General features: G+C 48.6%; 1 protein-coding gene across 2 annotated transcripts in view; it reads right to left on the bottom strand.

Moving 5' to 3' along the window:
* Positions 1–12,786, bottom strand: part of ABTB3 (ankyrin repeat and BTB domain containing 3) — a 320,838-nt gene that overhangs the window by 164,402 nt on the left and 143,650 nt on the right. The window lies entirely within an intron of this gene.

Here is a 12,786-nt window from a genome sequence, read left to right as displayed (position 1 = left end):
AGAAGGGCTGGCTATACTGCCTCAGGTCACACAGCTAGGAAATGGCAGGGTGGGGTTTCAAACTGAAGGAGTCTGGTTCCAGAGTCTGTGTGTTTTACAATCTCCCTAAAGCTGGCTGGCCACTGATTCACTTCTATCCTGTGTGCTCCACCCATGCTTTTCCTTCCACCTTGAACAGGCTTCCGTCATTGCCCCGTTTGGCCTTTATCCTTCTAGACTGAAGAGGCCTTTAAGGTTCACCTGTCCATATCCACAGTTTACCTGTCCATAGCCACTCAGAGCCTTTCATCATTGTAACTGCCTTGATGTGTCCCTGAAATAACAGAGATGGATGGAGAGGCTGGCTGTGTTCTGGGCTTCGTCACATGAGATATGTTCAGAGGCCCCTTGGTGTTTTCTCTTTGGTGCCAATATCCCTCCTCGTGCACGCATGCTCAGTTGTATCTGACTCTTTTGTGACCCCAAGGACTGTAGCCCGCCAGGCTCTTCTATCCATGGGACTCTCTAGGCAAGAACACTGGAGTGGGTTGTCATGCCCTCCTCCAGGGGATCTTCCAGACCTAGGGATCGAACCTGCAGCTTAGTCTCCTGCACTGGCAGGCAGGTTCTTCACCACTAGTGCCACCTGGTAATGGCCAGCTATTCTGTCTTTAGGTTCAAGAGATGTCTTTCTTTAACATTTATTTATTTACTCAGCTGCACTGGTTCTTAGTTGCTGCATGTGAGATCTTTAGTAGCGGCATTCGGACTCTTAGCTGTGGCATGTGGGATCTAGTTCCCTGACCAGTGATCAAACCCAAGTCCCCTGCACTGGGAGCAGGACCACTAGGGAAGTCCTGGCTCAAGAGATATTGAGGAGCCTTGGGGTCCAGTCGCCCCCTGAGTCTCAGTTCCTGCCTCTGAAAAGTGGGGAGATTATGTCTGCTATGTCTTTTGCAGGGGGACAGGGTGATTATCAGGTCCAAGAGGAAAAGTCCAGGAGCTCAATGGCTGGGGTCAATGTTGCAGTTGGACAGAAAGCTCTAAGGCAAGGGAACCAACTCTTGACAACTCAAGGGACTAGGAGGAATTAGTGCCACTGGGTCACTGAACCTCACGTCTTTGAGAGAGAGGCGTTCTTGGGTCCATTTCCAAGATGAAGATACTGAGGCACAGAGAACTCACCCACTGTGGTGTCAGGATGGGTGAGCCCAGGGGGCCCCAGTGGTCTGTCTTATAGCTGACCTGCTGGACTGAAGAAGAAGGAGCTGTTGCTCCTTTCCAGGGTCTCCAGGGCCATCTGCCAGGCATCCTATTTGTAAAAGCGACACCACACACTGGGGACAAAACTCACACCAACTCAAAGTATTGCTGCTCTAAGGATTAAATAAGATGAACCAGCTCAAGGGCTTGGTATAGAACTCAGCACACAGAAAGGGCTCAATATCTCCCAGGCACTTGGGAAAATAAAAACACAACTACTTCCTCTCTTCTATTCTTTTTTTTTTCTTCTCCCTTTAAATTGCACTGGGAGCCTCTATTTCTGTTACCAACCCTAAGATTCCAGGTAAATGAAGAACAGATTCTGGAAGTAGATTAAGTTCACTCAGAGAATCCCTATAGATCTCCAAGTCTTGTGACCCGTCTCATCCCTAGTACTTCTTAGTTGCATATTACGATGGTTACTGAGCTTCTCTCTGTGCTTTAGCTTCCTCATCTATAAAATGGGGTAATAATATCTTCCACAGAGTTCTCGTGAGAGTACAGAGTGGGTAAATAAGTATGTAGGTAAGTAAACAAATAAATAAAAGCTTAGATTAACACTTGATTGAAAGTACCAGATAATAGTTTGCCATTATAATTTATGCTGAAAACACTTACAGAGAACGGCTGTGTACTTATAGCCCCTCCATCCACACATCAAGTCATTCAATGACTTATTATTTATTAAATGCCTCCTTGATGGCTGGCACATTTAGTACTTCACATCTGTTCTCTCTGACAGCAACAATTCCCAACAACTGTTCTAAGGTGCTGGAGATCCGAATGGGAATAAGATGCCCACATGCTAGCCTCTCACCCCTGTCACTCCCAGTTTAGACCAAGATCTCATTTCATCCAGGTGGCCAGTGAGGCATCAGGCTAGCCACAGCTTTCCAGATGGCTTGGTGCTTCCTCCCCCGAGTCTCCATTCTGGGTGGGTTTCCTTCTCTCTGGCCACCATCCCAAGTAGCACAAGCAGCCCCTCCCAGCTGGGGCCCAGCCAGTCAGAGCCAGGCACTGGGAGAGGTGCCACAAGACCAGGGTTGGTTAATCTTGCCTTTAATTAGCAGAAACGCTAAGTGATGAGGAGGCCCAGGGGTGACCCCACAGATGGCTGCCCGCTCAGCTTTGAGCGATAAATTGGAAGCATCCAGGTCTGCAAAGGTCCGTGTCCACACTGGTTACTGTGACTGGGCTTCTCACACCTGCTGTTCAGAGGGTGAGGGTGGGAGATGGTGGGGCCGTCCTCGGGGCCAAGGCCCCGAAAGTGACACAGAACAACAACACTTAGATCACACAGTGACTGCGAGGGTTAGATGTTATATATCATAATTTCAAGACTCTTTGAAAACTTTGATGTAATGTGTGCGTGCGTGCTAAGTCCCTTCATTTGTATCCGACTCTTTGAGATCCAACGTACTGTAGCCTGCCAGGCTCCTCTGTCCATGAGATTCTCCAGGCCAGAATACTGGAGTGGGTGGCCATGCCCTCCTCTAGGGGATCTTCTCCCAGAGATTGAACTTGCAGCTTCTGCACTGCAGGTGGATTCTTTACCACTGAACCACTGGGGAAGACCCATTTAACGCAATAGTTGATGCTAAAGGTCAGAGAGGACGGAGACAGGAAGAACACCCACCCCTCCTCCGACCCCCCATCCTGTTCTACCTTTTTTTCCACAGCACACATAGAGTTTATGGATTTACTTAGTTACTTATCTTCCTCCCACCAAAACATAAGCCCCACAAAGCAGGGCCCTTTGTTCATCTCTCTACCCACCTAAAAGAATCCCTAGTACATAGTAGGTACTCAACAAATACTCATTGTATATTAGGAAACAACCAAGTCATTCCCTTCATCGGGTATGAAGCATCACTCAGCTCACAAACCACCCAGAGCAGCTCATCTTTATACATCATCCCTTCCCACCTGGCCCCATCCACAGTGTGTCTTTGAAGAGGCGTTGTTTATTTTTAAGGTCATCCTTCAAGGACCCCTGCCCATCTCTGCAGGCCCTCACAGTATGTTGCTCACATGAGCTTTCCTTGCCATCTGTAATTCCTATGGCCCTGGGTGGGGGCCTGCCGGAAGCCAGAGGCCCCTTAAACTTGACCCACTCACGAGGTCGCTGTCTGGCCAGCTTCCCTCTCTCCCAGTGAATCGGGTTGGGAGTGCCTTTCCCCTGCCAGGCCCACAGAAGTGAAAAATAAACAGCCCACGCTGGCTGGCTCCAGCTCCACCTTCACTGCAGCCAGGGAGGACTTGCTCTTCAGATTTTCCCCTTTTTTTGCTTGATTAATACAAAGTTAATTCCCCAATGCTCAGCCTTTCTGAGGGGCGTGGTTTTGTTTTTAATTCAGCTGACCTTAGCTCCTGCGGGAAGGGATCCTATGTAAAAATGCAGGGGCAGAGGAGAGATTTGGCATGTCCTGGTTGTAAAAAGCCTGGACAGGTTTTAGCAGAGCCCAAGAATCTCTCAAGTAAAGGCAAAGACAAGAGGGTTAAGGGTCTCTGCAGGCGCCTTCTTTGGATTTGGCAAGTGGTGAAGGTGGGCACTTTCAGACTGGTCGGGTGGATCCCATCTGGAGGGAAGGTTGGTGACCACACCTGGAGCTGCTGCAGCCAGCCATGCCTCTGCTCTTTGTACTGGTAGGCAACAGGCAGCAAGACAGCTCCAGAAATCATAAACCAAAGCAGGGAATGACCTTTGACGTAAAACAAAGCGTGTTCCCCTGGTCCTTTCTCCAAAGTCTCTGATAAAGAAAAGCAGGAGGAAAAAGAGCGTTGCTTCAAGAAACTGGTTTCTCTGGAGCCCTGAGTGGGTCAAAATATAGGTTGGGTCTTGATGTGTGTGTGTGGGGGTGTGTGTGCGCGTGTGTGTATGCCTGTGTGCGTGTCCCTTGGGCTGGAGGATAACATAGCTTCCCAAGCAACACTCGACTTGACTGCTTCTAGAGTCAATAGATGGATTCAATTCAGTGAACAATTATCGAATGTCCCGGCTGACAAGAGAATGACAAGACAGCCTGGGGCTGCCAGGAGCTTGCAGGCTGTCTGCCACATGCCAGGCCAGGCCGAGCTTGCTGTGGCCACAGGATGCCCACTGGGAGCACTGGCCAGAGTGGGCATGCCTGCTGGTTTGCGAAACAGCACCACACAAAAGGCCTGCTTTCATGTGGCCCCTGAGAAGCTCAGGCCAAACGTCTGTGCAGTTGGCTCTCTTCCCTACTGGGTTGCTCACTGCACCCCAACTCTGCAGACAGGGGATGTTAGAGTTTGATAGTTCAGCCAACTAACGACACAGGGAGCTCCCGTCTATTGTCACCCATGTGCTGTCTGGCACTGTTCTCAGAGCTCCACTTGAATAAACTGATTTTTACCCCCCTTGGCAATCCCATGAGATAGACGCTACAGATACACAACCCGTTTTCTACAGTCCTGGGGCCCAGATGTGTTTGAGAATTATGAATTTTTTTAATTTTAGAAAGATGATATTGCAGGTAGATTACTAACACTCAAAGGATCCATCACCTTAACGCTCCTGCAGACACTCCTAGGACTGTCCCCACTTGGAATGAGAAGACTGTAGACAGCCTCCCGCCCGCTGGGCCAGGTTCAGCTGCCAGATGAATTTGTGCCAAGTTCACGAAAAAAAAAAATCCTCTGGTTTCCAGAGCTCTGGGGCTTTTGCAATTACAGATAATGGAGTACGAAGCCCTGTTTGCAGAGCAGGGTGAAACGTGAGGAGTGAAGCTGATGAGTGCAGAGGCAAGCTTCACACCCAGGAAAACCGACTCCAGAACCGGGCTCTCAGCCCTGCACACTGCACAGCCTCCCACACATATATGTGAGCACTGCAAAAGAGTCATCTTCACGGATGCAAAGGCCTGCAGGTCCTGTACCCATAATGCCTCCCCAGCCCAACAGCTCTTCATACACTTCCATTCCCACCTGAGGAGCACGTCACACAGGATTCGGAACACACCAGTCTCTTTCACTCCTTTTGGCTTTCACAGATTCTTCCTACTGCCTTGAATGCCCCAAGCTTCTCTCACTGTTTCAGTTCAGTTCAGTTCAGTCATTCAGTCTTGTCTGACTCTTCAAGACGCCATGAACTGCAGCATGCCAGGCTTCCCTGTCCATCACCAACTCCCAGAGCTTGCTCAAACTCATGTCCATCGAGTCGGTGATGCCATCCAACCATCTCATCCTCTGTCATCCCCTTCTCCTCCCACCTTCAATCTTTCCCAGCATCAAGGTCTTTTCCAAGGAGTCAGTTCTTCACATCAGGTGGCCAAAATTTTGGAGTTTCAACTTCAGCATCAGTCCTTTCAATGAATATTCAGGACTGATTTTCTTTAGGATGGACTGGTTGGATCTCCTTGCTGTCCAAGGGATTCTCAAGAGTCCTCTCCAACACCACAGTTCAAAAGCATCAGTTCTTTGGTCCTCATCTTTCTTTATAGTCCAACTCTCACATCCATACATGACTACTGGAAAAACCATAGCTTTGACTAGATGGACCTTTGTTGGCAAAGTAATGTCTCTGTTTTTTAATATGCTGTGTAGGTTGGTCATAGCTTTCCTTCCAAGAAGCAAGCGTCTTTTAATCTCATGGCTGCAGTTACCATCTGCAGTGATTTTGGAGCCCCCCCAAATAAAGTCTCTCACTGTTTCCATTGTTTCCCCATCTATTTGCCATGAAATTATGGGATCAGGTGCCATGATCTTAGTTTTCTGAATGTTGAGTTTTAAGCCAGCTTTTTCATTCTTTTTTCACTTTCATCAGGAGTTCTCACTGTTTGGCCAACTCCTATTCATCCTTCAAAACCCACTCAAATGTCCCTTCCTCAGTGAGACATATGCAGATCCCACTTGGTCCAGAATGAACTGCTGTGTACTTCTTGGCCCTGCCCAGAGGCTTCATGATTCCCTGTTAACTCACCAGGAGCACTTTCTGCTGAGCATTAACCAGATCCCAGGGGACCCCATCTGATCTTTGGAATCTGGACAAGCCAGAAACCAAGGCCCAGTTCCACACCCCTCGGATGTCAAAAGACACTTCCTCAAGTAGTCTGAAGATTCCTAGGGGTGGGTCTTATGTGTGGTCACTGCAGTCCCCAGCTGCTCTCCCACTGAGTTTCATTCACAGGATAACCAGACACTTCTGTGATGCCCACCTGAATCCACTCCACAAAGCTTGTGTGAGAAGTCTTTGCTGGACATTTGTGTTGGGGTGTAGTCATGTATGCATGTGAGAGCTGGACTATAAAGAAAGCTGAGCACTGAAGAATTGATGCTTTTGAACTGTGGTGTTGGAGAAGACTCTTGAGACTGCAAGGAGATCCAACCAGTCCATCCTAAAGGAAATCAGTCCTGAATATTCACTGGAAGGACTGATGCTGAAGCTGAAACTCCAATACTTTGGCCACCTGATGCAAAGAACTGACTCATTTGAAAAGACCCTGACGCTGGAAAAGATAGAAGGTGGGAGGAGAAGGGGATGACAGAGGATAAGACGGTTGGATGGCATCACTAACTCAATGGACATGAGTTTGAGTAAGCTCTGGGAATTGGTGATGGCCAGGGAAGCCTGGTGTGCTACAGTCTATGGGGTCACAAAAAGTCAGACGTGACTAAGCAACTGAACTGAACTGTTGGAGAAAAGGGGTCATTCACAACCCAACTGAATGTGGGGTCCTCTTCTTAAATGCCCCCAAATTTTCCTGGCCCTCCACCCCATCCCCAGCTCCCCATGTCTCAAGCCTCCTCATCTCACTGGTCCTTGCCTTCCCCTTCCCTTCCCTCCTCCTTTACTCTGTTCTCTTCTTGCCTTTGTTGCATCCTCTTTGGAGCAGGTCCAACTCCTGTTTCCTCCTTAGAGAGGAAACTGACCAGCTTTTTCTTCGCTACTGCTGCTGCTGCTGCTGCTGCTAAGTCGCTTCAGTCGTGTCTGACTTTGTGCGACCCCATAGACGGTAGCCCACCAGGCTCTCCCATCCCTGGGATTCTCCAGGCAAGAACACTGGAGTGGGTAGGCCCTCCTAATTCCCTCCCACCCCATCCCCTGGGCCTCAAGCTCCAACTTCTATCACAAGCCTCTCATCAAGGCTTTTCCTCAAAGTAAGCAGCATCTGCCCAGAGGATGCTAAAGGCAGAAGCTAAAATTATAAATATGGTTCAGCTTATTACAGTTGTTTACTTGTCTATCTTCCCCACACTGATTTGCTTTGTTCAGCTCAGTGTCCTCCGTCTCTAGCAAACACTGGGGACATGTAATAGAGTTTCAATAAGTGATTGTGAAATGAATGAATGAATGATGAACAGCCCTGAGAGGCAGAAGTGCAGAGAAGATTTGTTTCATACAAGAGCACGAAAGACATAAACATCCCTTCTGAGTCCTCTCAGGGTGCACCAAGAGGGGCAGCTACAGTGGCTGATGGCTTGATAGAGCAGGGTGGGGCTGGCCTGTGCACTGTAGGAAGTTTTAATAGCATCCTTGGCTTCTAGACACCAGAAGTATCTCCAATACCTGCCCCACAAGTTGTGTCATTGAAAAATGTTTCCAGACATTGTCAAACATCCCTTGAACAGGAAAAAAGGACTTGAGTTGAGAATCACTGCCCTAGACACGCTGTTTCTCAAATAAATAAGACTACCCAGACCCCTGGATCTCAGCATCTGTGGTTCCCTCTACCTGGGGTTCTCCTCCCCAGATAACCAGGTCACCTTGTAATGATGAAATGAGCTCATGTGTGAAAAGTGCTTAGCGGGTGGCCAGGACATGGCCAGTCATTAGAGGTGATGATCACCATTATCATCATGACTGTGATCTTGAGCATCACTAACACCACAATCATCACCATCCCCGTCACCCCAGTCACCACTGTCACCATCACTGTTATCACCACCATCATTATCATTCCCATCACCCACACCACCATCATCACTATCATCATCAACCTCATGACCATCATTGTCACCATTCTCATCATTTGATCTTGCCGTGAAGTTCCAGCAGAGTGTCAGCCCTCCGAAGGGTCCACAGATCTACTTGGTGACTGACTTTCAAGTTCTACCCATTGATTCCCAGGAAAGCTTTGGCTTTTCCCCAAACATTTGCTTAGAGGATTTCTCAACTCTCAAGGAAAAAAACAAAAACAAAAACAAAAAACTGTTCCAAACACAAGAGAGATCACAGGAGGGCTGAAAGATGCACTCAAGATATTATTATTCATTGAATATTAGACCAATATTAAAATCTCACCTCTTTTTAAAGGCAGCAATAAAAATAAGACATTTTTTAATAATAAATTTTCTGCAAATAAAAAGTCAGTGCAAAAAAGATCCCCAGGGCTTTTAAGCCCTGCTCTGTCCTCTACTAAAGGGATTTCTAAACTGAGGCTGATTTCAGTCTCAGGAAATCCCCAGGAGCCCCAAAGAAAAACAATCAACCAGGACGGACTCAGAGCTTTTTCCCCACAGTCTTCTCTCAGGACACCCTCTTCTCTATCCCCACCCACGATGCAAAATCAATGGAACTCTCCAGAGAAACCTTGGCTCGGGTTGGCTCCCCTTATTTATTCATTAGCACATTTTAAGTCTAGCTGACTTTGGAATATCGCCAGGGGGAACACTTGATTATGCCTGGAGCGCCACACTCTAGGTTCCCGGCTCCAGGCCTGGTTTATTTTCTTTCTCTGGAAGCTTTGCTGTGAACCTCTGATGTTTGGGTTTCTTACTCTAGGCTAATCCATGCCCTTTTCCTCCCTCACTTCCCCACCCACAAAACGACCTTCTTTTTCTGTGCAGATCTGCCAGAGAAGGCCCAAGTAGGAAGTTGATTATTCAGAAGCCGTAGAATCAAGGATCTGAAAACCAAGGAGAGCTGGCCTATCTGTTTCCCAGGACTGTCCTCACAAATTGCCACCAACTGGGAGGCTTAAATAACAGAAATCTCTTTCCTCCTGGTCTGGAGGACAGAAGTCTGAGATCAAGGTGTCAACAGGGTTGGCTCCTTTCTGAGACTGGGAAGGATAATCTGTCCAGGCCCCTCCCAGCTTCTGGGGGCTCCCGGGAGCCCTGGCACTCATTCCTCTGCTGAGAACTGCATCCTTCCCATCTTTGCCTCTGCCTTCATGTGGCCTTCTCCCATCTGTGTCTGTCCTCTGTGTGCCTATTCTTCTTATCAGGACACCAGTCAGATCAGATTAGAAGCCCATCCTAGTCCAGTATGGCCTCATCTTAGCTCATAACATCTGTAATGACCCTCTTTCCAAATAAGGTCACATTCTGAGGCTCCCTGGTGGCTCAGATGGTAAAGAATCTGCCTGCAAAGCAGGAAACTTGGGTATGATCCCTGGATCAGGAAGATCCCCTGGAGAAGATCCCCTGGATCCCTAGGATCCCCAGGGAATGGCAACCCACTCCAGTATTCTTGCCTGGAGAATTCCATGGACAGAGGAGCCTGGCAGGGGGTCCATGGGGTCAAAAAGTCAGACATGACTGAGCAACTAACACCTTCACTTTCTGAGGTTCCAGGTAGACATGAATTATCAGGGATATTACTCAACCCAGGACAGGGGGCAAGAGTTTAAACAAATTGTTTAGTACCTTGCCCACACTAGGACCCTCTCTCTGAGTGCCTTGCATAGCCCTAAAGTAAGATGGCAAAGGAGATGCCAAGCGAGCAACAGAACCAATGCTGTGGCCCCTCTGAGGGAGCCCATGGAGTTTTCAAACTATTTTCCCCCATCAGCATGCCGGTATAACCTCATAATGACCATGGAGGGACAGTGGCTTTCCTCACTGATCAGTGAAGAAACAGCTCAGAGAGGTTAGGTCACTTGCCTGAGGTCAGAAAGCTGTGAGGTGAAGAGCTGAGCCTAGAACCCAGGCCTTCTCTCCCCAGTCCAAAGCTCTTTCTCTCTCCTCATTTTCTTGCCAAGGAAAGAACAGGGTTGGTGAGTTTGTACCAGAAAACAGTTGACTTGGAATCCTGTTGAGGGTCTGGGGAGAAACTGTCACTTTTCAGACACAGCAGCAGAGCTCTGGCAGGGTAGAGGGGGCCAGCTCATCTTCCGTAAAAACTCAAGAGAAGCCAGATGTTGCTGGGTCCCCTTTCCCATCGATCCCTCAGATTGGCTCTCCTCGAATCCTGCTGCAGGTTCACTATGCTAATTCCATTTTATGCCCTTCCCCCCACCAGTGCAGCTTTAATCTTGGAAGAGATGACAGGGGCTGCTGTGTGCCTGGAGGGTAGGAGCACTATGCTCACCCAGCCAGGTTGCAGGGGGTGCTCTGGTGGGTCAGGTTCGTCCCTTCAACACCACATCACACAGGCTGGACCACCAAGGGCCATGAATATCAGCCTGCAAGCCTGGGTTTCCCTCTGAAAAAAGAGCAGGCATTATCCTGTGGTTTAATGAATGCCTAATAACCTGGAGCATGATAACTGGCCTCTCTGCCCCCATCTGCCTCATGGCGGCTGCACCTGCTGTTCCCCCTGCCTGGAATATTCTTTCCCTAGACAGGTGTATGGGCACTTCTTCACCTGCTTCAAGGCTCTGCTCAAAATCACCTCATCATGGGGGCCACCTCTGATCAGCCTTCTACAAATTGCACCCTAAAGTCCCTAGCTCCCTTCTTGTATTTTTCTCTAACATCTTATGTATCTTAGTTTTAAGTTTTGTTTATAGTCTATCCCTCCAGATTGTCCGGTCCACTGGAGCAGGGATTTTTGTCCATTTTATTCACTGCTGAATCTCTAGTGTCTGTCATATTACCTGGCACTCAGTTAACATTTGTTAAATAAATCAATACATGGATGAAAACATTTACAACAGGATTCAGTGCAGCAATGCGAAGTTCTGGCTTCAGATTCTCTAGAACCAAATCTAACTCCTCACAGTCTGGCATGGGAGCTTGGGCAAATCACTTACTGTCTCTGGGCCTCAGTTTCCCTATCTGTAAAAAGTGGGTAATAGCACTGTTATCACAGGGTTATGAGGAAAATCAATGAGATGAATCTGAAGTACCTGGCGCAGTGCTGCTCCCCACATATATACATCGGCTCTTTTTATTCCTACTGGATTTTTCCTATCATCTGGGGCAGAACACTGCGAAGTTCTGCAGGAGAGGATGAGAGAGCAGAGACTGACCGCACCCTCAGTGCACTTAGCACTTCAAGGCATCCACCAAGCTGCCAGCATCTATCCCAGGGCCTGGCACAGAGTGGGCATGAAGAAGGCAGCAGAGGAACAAAAAGAAGGGCCTCATCCCAGGGCTCCTGACACAGGACGGTTCCCTGTTATGTGGCCTCATCTATGCAAGGTAGCTGATAAGTTGGTGGTGAGAGGAGCTGGGGAGGGTGTGTCCAGATGGAGTGAGCTGTCAGCTCACCCTCACCCTAATGGGCCCTTCTAGCCACAAAAGTCCCTGAGATATCTGGGTTTAAGTCCTGGCCCTGCCCCCAACTGGCTGCATCTCTCTGGAACAAGTCCCTTGACCATGTGAGGAAGTAGGGCCCCCTTCAAGCTAGGACACTCTTGGGTCCTTGGTGGTCTCCATCAGCCTGACCATGCTGAGTTTCTACCTTTGGAGACTTTCAGGAGGAGGACCATCCCACCAGATTCTGCCCTGTCTCATTAAACAAGTATCGGTGAGGTTGCTGATCTGGGCTGAGTCCTACTGCCAGCTGCCCAAAGGATGTGGACCTTGGTCTCAGCACGAATTGGGCTTCAGAGCAGGCTCTGCTCCTGTTTGCTCAATGACCTGACAAAAATCAGTTAATTTCTCTGATCCCATTCTCTTTAGCTGTCAAATCACAATAAAATCCCTTTATCCCACAGGGAATTGTGACAGTGAAATAAAAGAGCCTGCATGAAATAGTGCCTGGCACACAGCAGGGACCAGCGCCTATTACTTCCCTTCTCCTCCAGCCTGGGAGGAGCAGACAGCCTCAGTCTCAGTGAGGAGGTAGAAGAAAATGAAGACCGCAGCAGAGAAAGATTATCAAGTTCTTACACCCAACCTTTGCAAAGTTAAATATATCACCCCTTTCAATCTTTACAGCACTTTTAGTCACATTTTACAGAGGAAAGAGCTGAAGCTTGGCAAGGTCAAGCAAGCTGCCCAAGGTCACATAGCCACTAATGGACATAGCAGGAACCCGACATCATTGCTTTCTGTTGCCAAAGCCTTCACTGTAACTGTCACGTTCTGACTGCCTCTGGGGGTGAACACTTGAGCCACTGGTTCTCTCGGTCCACTCAGCCAAGCAGGAGGTACAGAAGGAGGGACAGGGTGTGGGGCGTGGCATGCAACAGGCATCTGAGGCCATGCTTCCAGGGTTTCAGGTGACACTGTTGCTCTTCGTCAAGCTGAAGAGGGCCATGTTACCGCCATCTGCCCAAAAGGACTCTGGTTATGGGTTGGGAGCTGGGACGGCTCTGTGGTCGCAGAATTCTTTCTGCTCTAACAAGATTGAATGCTGGGAATCTGTACCGGGAGACCCCATCCATTAGCTGATTAAAAGCCATAGATCAG

Source organism: Capricornis sumatraensis, chromosome 4 (genome assembly GCF_032405125.1).
Source record: "Capricornis sumatraensis isolate serow.1 chromosome 4, serow.2, whole genome shotgun sequence".
Classification (NCBI taxonomy): domain Eukaryota; kingdom Metazoa; phylum Chordata; class Mammalia; order Artiodactyla; family Bovidae; genus Capricornis; species Capricornis sumatraensis.
Note: the sequence above shows the minus strand (reverse complement) of the source record. Positions and strands in the feature narration are given on the sequence as shown.